We start from the raw sequence: 15,750 nt of genomic DNA, 5'->3' as shown, positions 1-15,750 counted from the left end.
CACACCTACTATATACCCACAAAAATTAAAATATAGAAATTATTACTAAATGCCCAAAAAAAACCAAGTAAACTTCTTTTACATTCCAGGTTTCTATGATCCTGTTGAAATCTCCAGTTTCAAATACATTAATTATCATAGTTTCATATCAAGAGGAAAACTGGAGTTTTGTTTTGCTTTTTTTTCAGACGGAGTCTCACTCTGTCACCCAGGCTGGAGTGTAATGGTGTGATTTTGGCTCACTGCAACCCCCGCCTCCCAGGTTCAAGCGATTCTCCTGCCTCAGCCTCCTGAGTAGCTGGGATTACAGGCGCACGCCACCACATCTGGCTCATTTTTGTATTTTTAGTAGAGATGGGGTTTCACCACACTGGAAAACTAGAGTTTTACATCTAGTGTAGGAAACTATCTGGTAATGAGTTATGCTTCTGTAATGGTATTTTAGACTTGATTCAAAAGCATAACAGATTAATAATTATCCTTACTGGATAATGTGTAATATATGTGTGTGTGGTTATATATATATGTATATATATGCACGAACACACACACACACATATATATACATACACACATACACATACTTGTATACACACACACACAAGTTACTATTCTTATTTCAATATTTCAGACAGGAAAACTGATTAAATAACTCATCCAAATTCACTTTGCTAGTAGTAAAGGGTAGAGCTGGGACTCACGTTGTAGTCTGTGCGATCCCAATGTCTACACAAATATCCACTTCCCTATAATATCAGTGCCCATGCCCAGCCCCTTCAGAGTGCCCTATCCTTTTAGTCATCAGCTGTATACGCAGGAGCCACAACTGAGTCTGTGCTGAAATGGGAAGGAGTTCAGAGTCTGGGTGCCCTGAAATCTATAAAAGGTTCAGGGAACTTTGAGGTGGGAGGTTATGAATTAGCCTCCCAGACCAAAGGGAGTGCTGCTCATTTGTTAATTTGATTTTGTTTAGGTTACTGAGCCATGATTCATCCTTAATTGTATTGTTTCAAATGACTAAATGGTCTAAGTATTAACCGACTGCTGAGTGGTTGCCCAGCTTTGATTTAACTGGGACATCTTCAGCTTAGGAGTCATTAAAATCAAAACACTGTTGGGCTTCCAGTGGGGTATTGGGTCATCTGCTCACTAAAAGATGGTCCTGGTGCCTGGTGGAACTCCAGAAAATGGAGAATGTACCCCTTTTGTCCCCGTTGCCTGTGTGGGAATTGGACCTCCCACTTCATGTGGGGTTGAAAGTTCCCATAGATGGAATGCCAGAGGACAGACTAATCTGATTCAATAGACAGACCTTCCTCCTGACTGTGGACCTTAGCAAGGCACTCCACCAGAAAGGTTTTGAATTTTTTTTTTTTTTTTAAGATGGAGTTTTGCTCTTGTTGCCCAGGCTGGATTGCAGTGGTGCGATCTCAGCTCACTGCAGCCTCCGCCTCCCGGGTTCAAGTGATTCTCCTGCCTCAGCCTTCCAAGTAGCTGGGATTACAGGCATGTGCCACCACGCCCGGCTAATTTTTGTATTTTTATTTTTATTTTTTTTTAGTAGAGACAGGGTTTCATCATGTTGGCCAGGCTGGTCTTGAATTCTTCCTGACCTCAGGTGATCCACCCGCCATACCCAGTCTGAAGTCTGAAAATGCATAGGAAGTTTCCAGATTAAAATTATTATTCTCAGAACATGTTCTACTGAGCCTCAGATTCCTTTTATATCAAATGGGAGCAATGTCAGCTCTACCCTTTACTCCATTGAGTGAGCAGAGAAAATGACATGATCTGTTATAATAAGCTTTAGAAACATTTTTCAAACAGCTTATCAAAATGTAAAATATTGTTGGTTGAAAATAAATCTTTTTCAGCACATTTGTGGGTGTCATGAGTCTTTGACTATGGAATGTATTTACGTTTAATTCCATACCATATTCCCAGCCCTATATTTTAAACTAGTAATTCTGAAGTATCCCGGCAGCTTGTGAAAGGCTGTGAGGAGCTGAGAAAGGATGTGAACTTGGGCTTCATTCATGGTTAAGTTTCTAAAACATACAGGTTGGAAGTGAAAGAGGCTGTCATGGCAATGACTATATCAGGGCGATGGGCAAGTTTGGTTTGAACCATAGTTTGAGGGTATGACAAACTCCACATTCTAGATTGATGCTTCTCACACTTTAGCATTCATAAAACCACCTGGAGAGCTTGTTAAAAATACAGATTCCTGGGTCTGATGCTTGAAGACTCTGATTCAGGGGATCTGGGATGAAACCAGAGATGGCATTTCTATCCTAGTCCTGGTTGATGCTGGTGCTGCTGGTCCACAGTCCATAGTTCGGGTACAGCTGTTCTAGGTGAATCCTGTGTAGGATTGCAGCTGCTAGGATAGGTCTAACCAGTCCCAGACCCTTCATCTACCAGGACAGCTGGCTAATGCCCCCGAGGAACTCTCCCATCTCAGGAACTGCCAAGCCAAACTGCCCCACTTTCCATTCATTCTGAGAGAGTGAATGGCTCCGGGAGTAATCTCACTGTCTCAGAACACTCTTGTGACCACACATAAATTTACTTTAAAATAAGCAAGGTGTGAACATATAAGAATCCACTTAACATGAAGACTGACAGATTTCAGAATAATGTCCTTGTACTACAAATACCCCCACCCCAGAATGGATTGCAGAGGGCTTAGAAAAGAAAGCCTAGACAGATATCCACATCTGTGAGTGAGACAGAGAGACAGGCTCAGTCACTCTATCCTCCTCATAGCCTTTCCCTGTTCTTTGGGAAAGGGGCAGTGAACAATGGATCTATGAAAAGAGACCTTTTGACTCTCTCTACATACTAAGCTCCTGAATCAGGCTGGTGTGCTTCAGACATAGCAACACTCTTTAAGGTGGAACATCTGGACAGGGCAAGAAAGGGATTGGCCACATGGACTGTTGGCCAGCTCCAGATGTCTCAAAGGAATAAAGACATTCCCTTGTACAACATCAGAACCATCTGAGCATGCTACAAAATGTGTTTAATTTTGAATCTGAATATAGATTAAAATGTCCATGATTTAAGTCAACAGCAGGAAGACCTGACACTGAGGGACTATGACAATAAAAATTCGTAAGGACACTGACTTGGAGGAGACATTTGCAGTAAATTACAACCATGTTAGGAACATCAGGCTCATAGTTGGTGGAGCATTTGGCTGTGGGTTGTATTAATTTAGCTAAATACTAATATGCATATCTAAGTTCACTCACTCTCCAGATCAGCACAGTATTGTAACAGCCTAATATAGCATTAGCCTAATTTGATATGCAAGTATTAACATGAAAGGGGATCACTTTCGTGGCAAGGTATTATTTCTATAGCACTTTAATATTTTATTGGTTTGAGACAATGCAGTGCCAATTTGCTTCCCTCCCCAAATACAGCCTAATAAACATGGGCTTCTTTGTTGTAGCTGTGGTTTAAGGATAGCCACAGTACGGACAGGGCATGAAGTTTTATTCCCCTGCTCCCCACATCAAACCTCTGTGTCTTCCTCACCATCAGAGGCCCATCGGCACTGTTGATGGTCTGTTTGCATACTTTTCTTTCTTGCCCAAGGGAAGTCAGATGGGATGTTTAAGATCCTCCCCAACTTCCAGATTCTAGGATTGAAAACAGAGCAATAATGTGCCTGCTGTATCCTAAGGCGGGAGATGACTTCACCTTTCCAGACTCCCTGGAATCCCCATGGAGCTGGGCTTGCATCTTATTTAAATGGAAAAGTACAGCCATGACTAAAAAGGAAAATGTCGGTCAGGGTCATGTTGGTGTCAAGGTGCTAGGAAAAATATAAAGGTCAGCATATTTTTCTCAGAACAGAAGCCTGCTGACCTGTTCCCCCAGAGCAAGATCCCTTGCCCTCCTGCCCCCTACTGAAGCACAGTGTAGGTCTGGGACTGAGAGAGAGACCCTGCTGGCCAGGAACACAAGAGGTGGCTAGTGGCTGCCACTGCTGCCCTAGCTTCTCGTCCCACAGGGGCATGTGCCCAACCTCCTCTTTCTAGAGCCTCTGACCCTGATCTTGGTCAAGCCCTCCTTACCTCTTGCAGTAGACTTTAAATTGAATTTCCTTGTCTCCAGGGTTTCTCCTGCTAATCCAGCTTCCACCCCGCTGCACAATAATCATTTAATAGAACAGTTCTGAGTAGGACACTCCTCTGCTTCAAAGATTTCCATAGGTCCCCATTGCCTAGAGAGTAAAATTCAAATTCTTGTAGTTCTTAAGGTTCTGGCTATGTTTGCAGCTCCCTCTTCCACCTCCGTCATCCCTCCAAGACTTCACTCTTTTCTTCTGCTGCTTCAGCAAATTCAGGACTCCAAATGTACCATGACCTTCTCCATCTCAGGGCCTTTGCTCATCTGGGTTCCTGCTGTTCCTTCCCTTATGCCTTTTGGACCACTATTCAACCTTTAAAGCCAAGTTCTGATTCCCTCCTTTCCAGAACATTTTCCCTATGCCACCTTAGTCCATTTTTGTTACTATAACAGAATATGTAAGACTGTGTAATCTCTAAAGAAAAGAGGCTTATTTCATTCATGGTTCTGGAGGTTGGGAAGTCCAAGATCTGGCAGCCCATCTGGTAAGGGCCTCAAGCTGCTTCAACTCATGGCAGAAAGCAGAAGAAAGGAGAAGCTCTGTCTTTCATGAGAACAAATCAATTCCCAGGAAAACTAACCCAGCCTCTCAAGAAATCCATCTTAAAAACCTAATCACTGGCTGGGCTTGGTGGTTCATGCCTGTAATTCCAGTACTTTGGGAGGTGGAGGTGGGCGGATCATGAGGTCAAGAGATTGAGAACATCCTGGCCAACATGGTGAAACCCTGTCTCTACTAAAAATACAAAAATTAGCCAGGTGTGGTGGCATGCACCTGCAGTCCCAGCTATTTGGGAGGCTGAGGCCAGAGAATCGCTTGAACCCGGGAGGCAGAGGCTGCAGTGAGCCGAGATCACACCACTGCACTCCAACCTGGAGACAGAGACTCTGTCTCAAAAAAACAAATAAAACAAAAAACAAAAACCAAACCAAAACAAAAAAAACCTAATCACCTCTTAAAGGTACCACCTCCCAACAGCACTACATTGGCCATTAAATTTCAACATGAGTTTTGGCAGGGACAAACCACATCCAAACCTACTTAGAATTAGTCACTTTTGGACCCCTGTATTTGGTCTTCTAGTCTATTTAGTTATGTGCCTTATTGGCCTCCCCAGTAGACTCAGCAGTCTTAAAGAAAGGGCTTGGTCACTAATTTTCTATAATCTGCCATCTTTGATATCCTTATATCTTTGAAAAAGTATCTATTATTTCTAGATGAAAATTCTGTCTATGTAGACTCATAGGACGTGTGAGTCAGAGGGATGTTATCAACTATTGGTGAGGGCAAGTCATTGTATCCGGGCCTATATCCCGCTCTGTAGCTAAGTCAGACAGTGATCATCAATCATGGGGCTCTTTCCAATGACCCCAGATGCAACTTTCTGATCCTTCCCACCCAGTGCTCCTAGCAGCAACCATTAATCAATCAGAGTTGATATTTACTTGCCATCCCCTATCTAGTTTCTTAGCCCTTATTTTCCAATTTCCTTCCTCTTCTCCTTTATAGCTGGTATTGCACAGAAGTCTTACTGGAAGCCCTAAAGGAAATTCATGCTGTAAAAGTTGAAATTTTCTATTCTTTTAAAAGCCTCCAGCAATGAGGTAGGTCAGAGTTTGGGCAGAAATCTGAGATGTTCTTCTCTTGGGAAGATTCACCCGGCTCTCCTTTAACTCAAAGGAAACTCAGTGCAAAGTCTAGTTCAGCCAATTAGCTACACTGGTTGGTTAAAGCTAAAAGAAGACGATCAGGGTTCATGTTTAACTTTATAATATTGATCTAGAACCCATAAATGCCACCTCAGTTGTTCAACATTGAAGAATAGGCAACAGAGTTTTCTCCTTTGAAATGAAACTACTATATTTCTAATAAAGAAAGGAGCCACATTTAGGTGAATTTTACAAAAACGTTTCTTATCTTTTTCAACAAGTCTCTCTCCATTTGAGGAAAAGCCTGGTGATATTAAAGAACCCACTGACACCTCCACAGGTGTGTTCACCCACCTAAGGCAGGGCCACCAACAGGACTGGATACACTCATTGGCCTGTGGCCTCTGAAATTCATCCTGATGCCAAACTCTTTTTAGGCAACATGACAAGATCAAGGCCAAAAACAGACATTCCCCTCAAGTAGGGGTTTTAATTACTTCCTGTGGTACCAGAATAGAAAATTGTAGAGAATTCTTCCCCTTTACTTCAGTAAACTCAGCTACAATGAATTCAAACTAAAGAAAATCCCATTTTGACTGTACTCGGTGGATAAACTTCCACATTTATATTTACTGACACCCATTCAGAGCCAGATGTGGTTGTCTATCCTGGAGTTATAGCAGTGATTTACCTTGGAGAAAGCCTGGTCCATGGAGAACTTTCATCCACTATACAAATGCATGCTGCAAATGACATTCACATTCACAGTTTCCAGAAAAGGACAAAGAAGTACGACTTATGCTGTGCAAGCAAACAATAACACTGGTCACAACTGGTCAAACATTATTTCCCATTGATGTGAGTATTGGACTTCCTCTACATGTGCCCCAGCTTAGCTCCTCCCCTTGTCCCTTCCCTTGATAACTCCTGTCCACCTGTAAGAGTTCCTGCACTTACTGCCATGTTCGAGTGTCCCCCTCTGTTACCTTCTGCCTCCCAAACTTGATGAGTGAGCCCTCTCCATCTCTGTACTGCCCTCTTATTTTCAAACTCCCCTGCAACACTGATAATGCATAGGAAGTTTTCCAGATTAAAATTATTATTGTCAGAACATGTTATACTGGGCCTCATATTTCTTTTCTATCAAATGTTCTTCAAACTGTGCCTGTCCTATTGATTATTGTTACTTCTCTCACCAATATATTGCTGGAGCATTACAATTGTTGAAGAAATGCTTATTGAGGGAATGTGTTTAATGAAGCTGTTAATATTTAGAGAAACCTTTCTTTAAAATAAGAAAAATGGCTGAGTTGAAAATCACTGAACTATCACTCAATTCCATTTTCCTGTTAAAGATGGACAGACAGCACAACACACACACACACACAACATAGAAATAGTTCTTTCCATGAAGTTTCTTTAGAACTTTACTGTATGAATCTCATTCTATTGACTGTGGTCAGAATTATGTTTTCATCTTATGCAATTTATCTAGTCTTCTGTACCAGGCTGTGTATTCTTCATGGGCGAGGACTGGGTATTTCATTTCACCCACAGCACCCTCTAAGTAGAATTACCATGTGTCTTCTTGCTACAGAGTTCTCTCTCTTTTCTCTCTCTCTCTCTCTCTGGATCTCATTTAAAACACACACACACACAACAAATAAAACGTGAGCCTTCCATACTTTGGCTGGGTTAGTTGACTATGTGGTGCCAAGGAAATGGCTTGGTGGTTTTTTTAGTTTTGTTTGTCCTTTGTTCTCTGAATTTAGCATCATGCGAAGACAGAGTATAGCCTAAAGGTGTATTTAAAATGTCGTCCTGTTTCTAAGCTTACTCAGACAGGCAACAGAAAATGGAATTCTTGATAATTAATGCCCTTACAGAAATTCAGCACAGGCTAGCAACTGTAAACAATAAGTTATTAGTCAGGGGAGGTGCTTGCAACATGAGCACGGAAATTCCCATGGATCTTCATAGGACATGAAAGGGAAGATTCAAGATGCTCTGGATAATTTCATTACTGTGTTTGCTTGATCATTTTATACTTAAGCATACTGTTCATTACCATCATCTCAACCTCTTTTGCTATCTTAAATTCCTCTTAATTCATTTATAAAACAAAATTAGAACGTTTGCAACCTATAAAATAAGTCCACATCTTTGTTTAATTATAGATGCTATATACACTATTTTAGCATTACTGAAGGTATGTAAAGAAGGAATAAAAGAAGATTATTATTCTGTTAAATTGCCAGCTAAAAACAAACAACAATTTTTTAAATGTGCATTTATATCATGGCAAGAGACTGTGTTTAAAATCCCCAAACTCCTGAAGCTGTTTGAGAATTATGCCAATGCACTGCAGAAAAAAAAAAAAAAAAAGACAAAACTGGTTGAACATAAGACATGAGTAGTTGAAATATGGTTTAATTTTTTTCCTTCTGATTCTTTTTCCCTCCTTTGGAAACTGATAAAAGATTTTGTATTTTTTTAAAAATTGACCTCATTTTTAGTTTATTTTCTAAAAGTGGAGATGTCTTTACATGTGTTCAAAAGTATGTCTGTCAAACCTTTGGAGGACTTCTCAGAATGAAGAAATCTACAATGCATATCTTACCAAATTGTTTGGGGATTTTCCACTTTTATGTGTTTGGGCATTTTTCCCTCTTAAACATCAAAACCTAATAATCGTGGCAGAAGGTTAAATATTTTCCATACTTTGTTTTTGAAATTTGTTCCTTTCAAAGAACGAACATATGGGGGAAAGAAATCTACACACCCAATCTATTATGATGGCTACCTCTGGGGTTAGGGAGTAGAACCACAAAGTGGGGGCAATGAGGGGGCTCTCACTTCTTTCACCATTTTATTTACAATGAAAATGTATCCATGTGCCACTTGTATAATGTTCATAGTTACTTAAAGAAAAAAATCATATTTAGAGAAGAAAAATATCGATTTGGGTAACTATAAATGTTTTATGGTATCCCAAGTGTGAAGATTACACATAGGATTGCAAAGAGGAAGAAATAGGGAGGAATTCCTGTTTGCTTGGCTGGTAGCATCCACTCTTTAAAGCATTTCTGCACAGAAAGAGAAATAAAAGAATTGGTACTTTGATTAGTTACATCAAGATTACGTTGAATTCATTTTCTCTAATGCCAGTTTGCTTTAACTTAATATCCCTTAAAAAAATCCATGCCCTCATGACATCATCAGTTCATGCATTGTTTCTTGGGGCATTAAAATAGAAACTTAAACTTTACATGTAACAACCGAATTCAATAGAGTACCTTATTTAAATTTCCAAATCTCTTAGGGGCTAGGAATGAAATATAATGCTAATCTAATTTAGTAATTTGTTCTCTTTCCACCAAAATGCACAATCATTGCTTGTGAAAGTCTCAATCCCATCCCCATCCCCAACTTTCTTTTTCCATAAGGCTGGGATGGAATTGTAGGCTGATTCAGAGCACAAAGTCCAGTTGCATCCCAGACCCCGGTCTCTAAACATCCAGTGCCACGGGATGTTTCATGACCACAGCATGTCCATCATGTTACTCTCCAAATGCAGGGATGAGGGTTGAATGGAGTGGAGCTTTTTAGTCTTCAAGGATTTAAAACTATGTACACACAATGCAAGCAGCTGGCAGGAGTCCTTTGTAAGTGTGTGTGTGTGTATGTGTGTGTGTATGCTGGAGAAAGAGTTGGATCAAATGAGTGGTTTCCTGTTCAGAGCAGGACATAAGTTTCCTTCCATGAAAGGAGATATAATTAATTCCACTTCCATCAGCACATCAAGAGGATGATGGGTAACTCAGCTCCTACCAGCCCTGGCTGCAAGGGAGATGTAGCCCAAGGGAAGTGACCCTTTATTGGGCCTGGGCTGGTCTCTGGCTGGCCAGGGAAAGCACACACCTCCACACTCCCAGACCCCTCCAGGTCCCCCTGGAGCCTGTCAATGTTTGAGTTCTGTCCTTTTTCCACTCTTGGGAGGACAACAATGTGTCTCCAGGTCCTGCAGTCTGGGTTTGATTAAATAATTATAAACTCCCAGCAGCAGGTCTATCATTTATGTCCTGAAACATGCCAGCATGTGTCTTTTGTGGCCATGCCAGCCAATCATAAAGCCACTCTCCTTATTGTCACTGAGAACACAGTGGTTCAATGTTTGTGCTTGTTCCTGGATTTTGGCTATAGAATGTTGCCCAGCAGTTTGCTGTTGGTGCCAACATCACTACAGAACTTCATAATAAATCCTTTCTATATTTATTCAGTCCACTGGTCTGACACTGAAATTGCCTTTTATGAGCATATGATCAGAGGCTTCCATTTTCCACTTCTAACTCTGGGCGATTATATGTTCTAACAGAAAAGACCTCAAGGCCTGTTGTCCATACATGCAACATGGCATGGGGACTGCCGACTGGCTGGGGGAAGGTAGGAGATTGGAAGTGAGTGAGAGTTGACCTTTTACCCCAGGCAAAGGAAGCACAGAGGTGGTCTCTTTAATCCATTTGGTTAGAATGTTTAAAATTTTCCACTTCCTCCACAACTAAAGCCCAAAATAAAGTTGCCAAAGCAAGGCAGTAATATTTCATAGTAACATGCCATCTCCCACAAAAGGGCAAGGGGAGAAGGAGGAGATAGGAATACCATTTAATTGAGTTCAAGGAACTTTTAAAGAAATGTTTTTCATTCTTGCCTTAATTGAGTCACAAGTGATCTCTAAATGGCTCCAATGTTAAGTATATCGTATCAACTAAAACTAGGAAAGCGACTGAAATACCTGAATGGGAAGCCTTTTTCTATTTTTTGCGTACATGAAAAATCTCACAATAATTCAAATGGCCAGAATGACCTTCTGCTAATGACAATTTAAGAAGAGGTCTCTAGAAATTATGATGTATAAAAATTTAGCAATGAAACACAGCTATGTTTTAGAAAGAGAAAGATGTGTTCTCTTTTCTTTGGCATAGTTCTGTCCAGGTTCAGAAAAATATGAGTATACATGGCCTATGTACGTTTTCATTTTTGAAAAATGATCAAAACCACTCATTTATTGAAGGGAATACAATACGCAGAACGAGATAACAAAGCTTAGTGAAAATAAGCTGCGTAAACTGGAGGAAGAGTACTAGAATAACAAAATAAAACCCAGCAGTCGCTCATTTTTCATTACTATCTTTTGTTTGTGTTTACATTTCCTGAAATGCCATGGCATCATATCAGTCTGCAGATGAAATGTGAATCTCGAAAGAAGAGTTACTTTATACAAAGGTGGAATCAGTTGAAGGTTGCGTGTTTTGTTTTTACTGCATCCTTCAAAAGGATCATTAAAATGTTTCCACTCAATGCAGAAAACAATAATTATCATTACAGCAAAGGCTTCAGATATTACATTTCATTTTCAAGAAAATGGATTTTAGAATAAATATTAATTAAATATATTTAAAATGTATATAGTTTGACATTATTTTTCAAAATAAAAATATCATATATTTTTAAAAACTATAAGTTGAGTTTTTGTTGCTTTGTTTTTAAGATTTGAGAACTAACTTCTTTCAGTATTATAATTCCTGGTGACATCACATTTGCTCCAACAGTATTCAAATTGTACATATATTTTTGAAAATGAAGCCAGTTATTGTTTTAAATAAACATATATTCAATTAAATTATTTTCAAATGTATCAACTTAAAGCTATACTACTATTCTAGTGAGACTAACTTAAGTTGGAGAAAAGTTATTAATAAAGACATTTCAGCATGAAATATGTAGTAATATACTGTGCCTACACATTTCTTTGGGTGAATATTACTGGGGAAAATAGTTAGAAAAAAGAAAAAGTTTAAAATAGACCAAGTAGTCAAGAAGATAGACAGAGAAATACAGTTTTGCCCTCCTTTAGCTTTATCTAGGAACTACTTATGCTTGTAAACATGAGAAAGACGAAGAATTCTTAGACTAAATGTTTCAAATGTAGAACTTTTTAGACATTTGTGAGAAAAACTGGTTTCTTAAAAAAAGGGTGCTTTTAACAAATATTGCTTAAACAGAAATGCAGCCGTGTATAGGACTGTTTTTAGTTAAAAATTTTCAACGTGCCAACCAAAAAGCGAGGTAATCGGTAACTCACCACTAGGGGGCCTTCCTATTGGTTCATTCTTATAAGGACAGTAATTAATAATAAACAAACTGCAAAGATGTACTCCAATATTTTCTATCATACACATAGAAATAGCTGATTAGGAAGTGACAAGAGTCTAGTTATCCTGTCATTTGGTTATTTAGATAGCATAAAACTACTGATCAATTTTTTGCTTCTTCACTAAAACAGACTTTAAAAAAAATCAACTGCTATTATTTTGGGGTTTTCGTTCAATAATGGTTGTTTTATCTGCTTCTCATAATCTTCTTTTGTTTTATTGATTTTCCCCAGAGATGAAAATAAGGAACTTAATTTAATCCAACCAGTACATTGATTCAGTCTGTTTACTCAGATTAACCTAAACAGATATGCCAGCTTGTCAGAGCCTGTGTTCGTCATCTCTTTTGACAGCTCTCCAAACTGTGGTCATGTTGAGAGCCAGTGGCGCCATGGTGTGGTCTTCAATCAGCAAACCTTCGTTGAGCATTTACTATATACCGGATGCTGTGCTTGGCGCTGGGCTACAGGTGGAAACCAAGTTGGTGTCATGGTCCTCACAGACACAGCAAGGAACAAGGTGAGAAAGGAAAGGGGTTTTGAGGAGATTCCATTTGGACAGAATCCTGAATGGTACCAGGGAGAAAGCCATGGGAGTGTGATAGTCCAGAAGGGGGGATTTGGGATTTATTATTAGGAGGTCTGGGGTCAGGTCCTGTCTCCTTTACTCACCAGCTGATTATGAACCTGGACACTTTGTGTCCAAGTGACACTTCATGGACACTCTCTGACTTTGCTGTCTCACCAAGAATGTTAACAGTTCTGGCTCTATTCCCTGCAACTGTGCCTGCACCTCCTCCCTCACCAGATTTTGGGAGGATCAAATGAAGTGAGTGATTTGAGATTACAAATGATTTTTATTGAGTGAATTTTCAACTAGAGAACTTTGATAAACAGGATGCCTTCTTGTCTCCAAGTTTTAAAATATTTAATAATCAATAGCACGAAAAATGTTCCAATACATTAAGTTAAAATTGTTTTTGAAAATATCATTTTTAATGTGAATACATACATGCATAAGAGGGTTAGCAAAAACATAATCCAAGATAATTATTTCTGGTTAAATTATGAATACTTTCATTTTTTCCTCTTTGCTTTTTGTACTTTCTGATTTTCTGCAGTGGCCATGAAATGTTTCACAATAAAATAATATTATACTAATTAAACAAAATCATAAAGAAAAAAGATGTTGATAGAGTGGGTGGAAAAATTCCAGTTTCAACCAAGACAAAATTTCTCTTTGTAGATGTTTTGTTAAGTATTCATGTGGAGAGATTTTCATCAAAATCTTTTGATAATTTTCAAATCCCCACAAAAACCATTAACATCAAATTTTTTAACACTTAAGTTGAATTTTCCTTTTATAGTCTAAATCTCTTTCACCTGCTTATTAAATTCCAAAAAGGAAATGTATTTCAAAAATAAAAATTATTTTTCAATGTAAATGCACATCTATGTTAACTTCTGTTTAAACGTGTTCCTTTAAGATTTGTTTTTAAAATAAGTGACTCCTTCAAATGCCACTACTTTTGCATTTGCTGTGCATTAGGGTGACTTCTGCTAATTTATACCACCTTTCAGAATACATTAGAACAAGATGCATTTGAAAAATGCCCCAACATTATCCTTTCCACGGCACTCTGATTTTATGCATTTCTACCTTGCTTTCATAAACTATGTAACATTGACCTATCTACTTATTTTTTCTGAATTCTCTTAGTGATAAGAAATTTGTTAGACCTCCTTTTTTCGTTTTGCTTACTTTTAGGAACACAAGTCCTGAATTAATAAATTTTGGTTGTTAAAAACACAAAGGCCAGATGAAGTTCCAAGTCCATCCTCTCCTAGAGGCTGCCGTCAGTGCGTTGGATAGCATTCCTGTTGTTGCTGCTTTTCTAATACATCTGCATCCAGAGATACAGACCTAAGGAACAAATAGTTTGGCGTTGCTTCTCTTTTAAACAACATAATCCAAATCATATGATGAAAGTATTGTTCCATACTTTCTTTTCCTCAAGATCTCTTAGAGATCTATCTGCATCAGGATGCATAGATCTACATCGTTTAAAAGTCATCTATTTCAAAGATGTATCCTCAGCCCTCTTTGGATGCTTAAGGTTTGTAAGGAACTTAACTATTAAGTGATCCAAATGTGTGATTTCAAGTCAGATCAGAATATGCTAGACCCCTACTTTAAGCCTAGCACTGTGGATCCTGAGAGGAATGAGATTATTACCCCTGCTCTGAAAGAGAATGTCAGATATTTCTTGAAAGGGGGAAGGAGGTAATAAATTCAAGGACTATTAACTCTTCTGCTGTATCACACATTTAATGTTTTAGAAATAAGCTGTTCCACTTTAAGAACAAAATAATTTAAACTCTAGGCACCAAGATCTAGAAGCTGGAAGGAACCTCGGGAAGTCATCTCTTTGTCTGTCTTCTACCTTTAGACATTTAACTCAGGATGCAAAATTGAGTTGCAGGGAAAATGAACACTCAATTGAAACTGCGTACATGCCCAGAAAGAATCTAATGCTGCCTCTGAATCTGTTATTCTGATGTAGCTATTTCATTCCTCGGTGTGTGTTTGGTATCTTGAATTTTCTTTATTATTTAACTAAGGAGTTGTCACCTCGTGTTTTCAAATAAAAGGCTTGATCAGTTTACTAACCTGTAACAGGGAGGTGGACAGTGAGTTTGTGGAAATATCTGTTAAGAGGTAGAAGCTTTTTCATTGAGGGGCCAGGCAGGGCAGATGTTTGCACAGTTCTGAGACCGGCCTTATCAGTGATGCTGCTAAATACTGCCACAGTTTTAGGGATGGTGAAGAGGAACCCCCACTCATTCCTTTGTACCCATCTTCCCTTCACACAGGTGCTCACATTTCTCTGAACTCTATGCTTGAGTTTCTAAGATTGTCAAAAAGGGTCAAACTGTGGGGGTATGTTTGGTGTTCTAAACTGGTTTGGTAGGAATGGGATAGGATACGCGTAGGATTCCAGCTGAGGCAGAAGATGCAGAGCAGAACTAAACTCTCCCAGACATTGAAAACCAGCCTGTAAGAAGCAGGCAGTCTTCTCTGTGCAGTTACAGCTCTACCGGCCCTAGGTCCCAGCAGACAGGCAAGAGCCTGCACTGCAAGGTACAAGCCGGGTCGATCTATCAGAATCTTTATCCTGTCTCCAACAAACACTGAGCTGTCACAGAACAATTGTTGGAATGTAAGGAGAAAGAGTTTTCTCTCTGAGACAAGGAAGGCAATTTTAAAAATAGATTGAACTATCAGAGATGTAGAGAAATAATTTTTGATAATGCAACGTTTGACTGAAAACACCCAAAGTACATAAGCTTAAGTAGGACATTTGTGTCTTAAGTAAGTTTATTTTAGATACAAGAAAATGAGTTTTAAAAAAACACAAGATATATCAGAAACTAATGATTAACATCACAGAAAGATATGCCATGGCTAGCTTTAACATACAATATCCCAATGATGCACTTGTATATTTATCTATTTATTCTTAAAACATGCTCTTTTTTTGGTTGTTTTTAGGAAACAAATTGCTTTTGGATTCTTGAATCATAAAATGTTAGAGCTTCATGTTCGCATAGCTGAGTTCTCCCAGCTAATGTCACAGGCATGTGAAAAGACATCTTAATAGTACTAGGAATTTTAAATGGTTTGTTAAAACATACATCAACTAATAAAAATAAGGCAGAATCCATCTATGACTGAGAACATTGTC

The 15,750-nt window shown here is 38.9% G+C and overlaps 1 long non-coding RNA gene across 1 annotated transcript; it reads right to left on the bottom strand.

The window, feature by feature from the left end:
* Window positions 1-4,118: 4,118 nt before the first annotated feature.
* On the bottom strand, window positions 4,119-14,919 carry LOC117076393. The gene is made up of 3 exons (XR_004434353.1): window positions 14,676-14,919; window positions 6,485-6,594; window positions 4,119-4,237 (listed from the first exon to the last, which is right to left on the bottom strand). It is a non-coding gene; the product is annotated as an uncharacterized LOC117076393 (long non-coding RNA).
* Between the last annotated feature and the right edge of the window lie 831 nt (window positions 14,920-15,750).

Source organism: Trachypithecus francoisi, unplaced genomic scaffold (assembly GCF_009764315.1).
Source record: "Trachypithecus francoisi isolate TF-2019V2 unplaced genomic scaffold, Tfra_2.0 Lachesis_group0, whole genome shotgun sequence".
NCBI lineage: Eukaryota > Metazoa > Chordata > Mammalia > Primates > Cercopithecidae > Trachypithecus > Trachypithecus francoisi.
The sequence above is the reverse complement of the archived record's forward strand: the minus strand, read 5'-3'. Positions and strand labels throughout refer to the sequence as shown.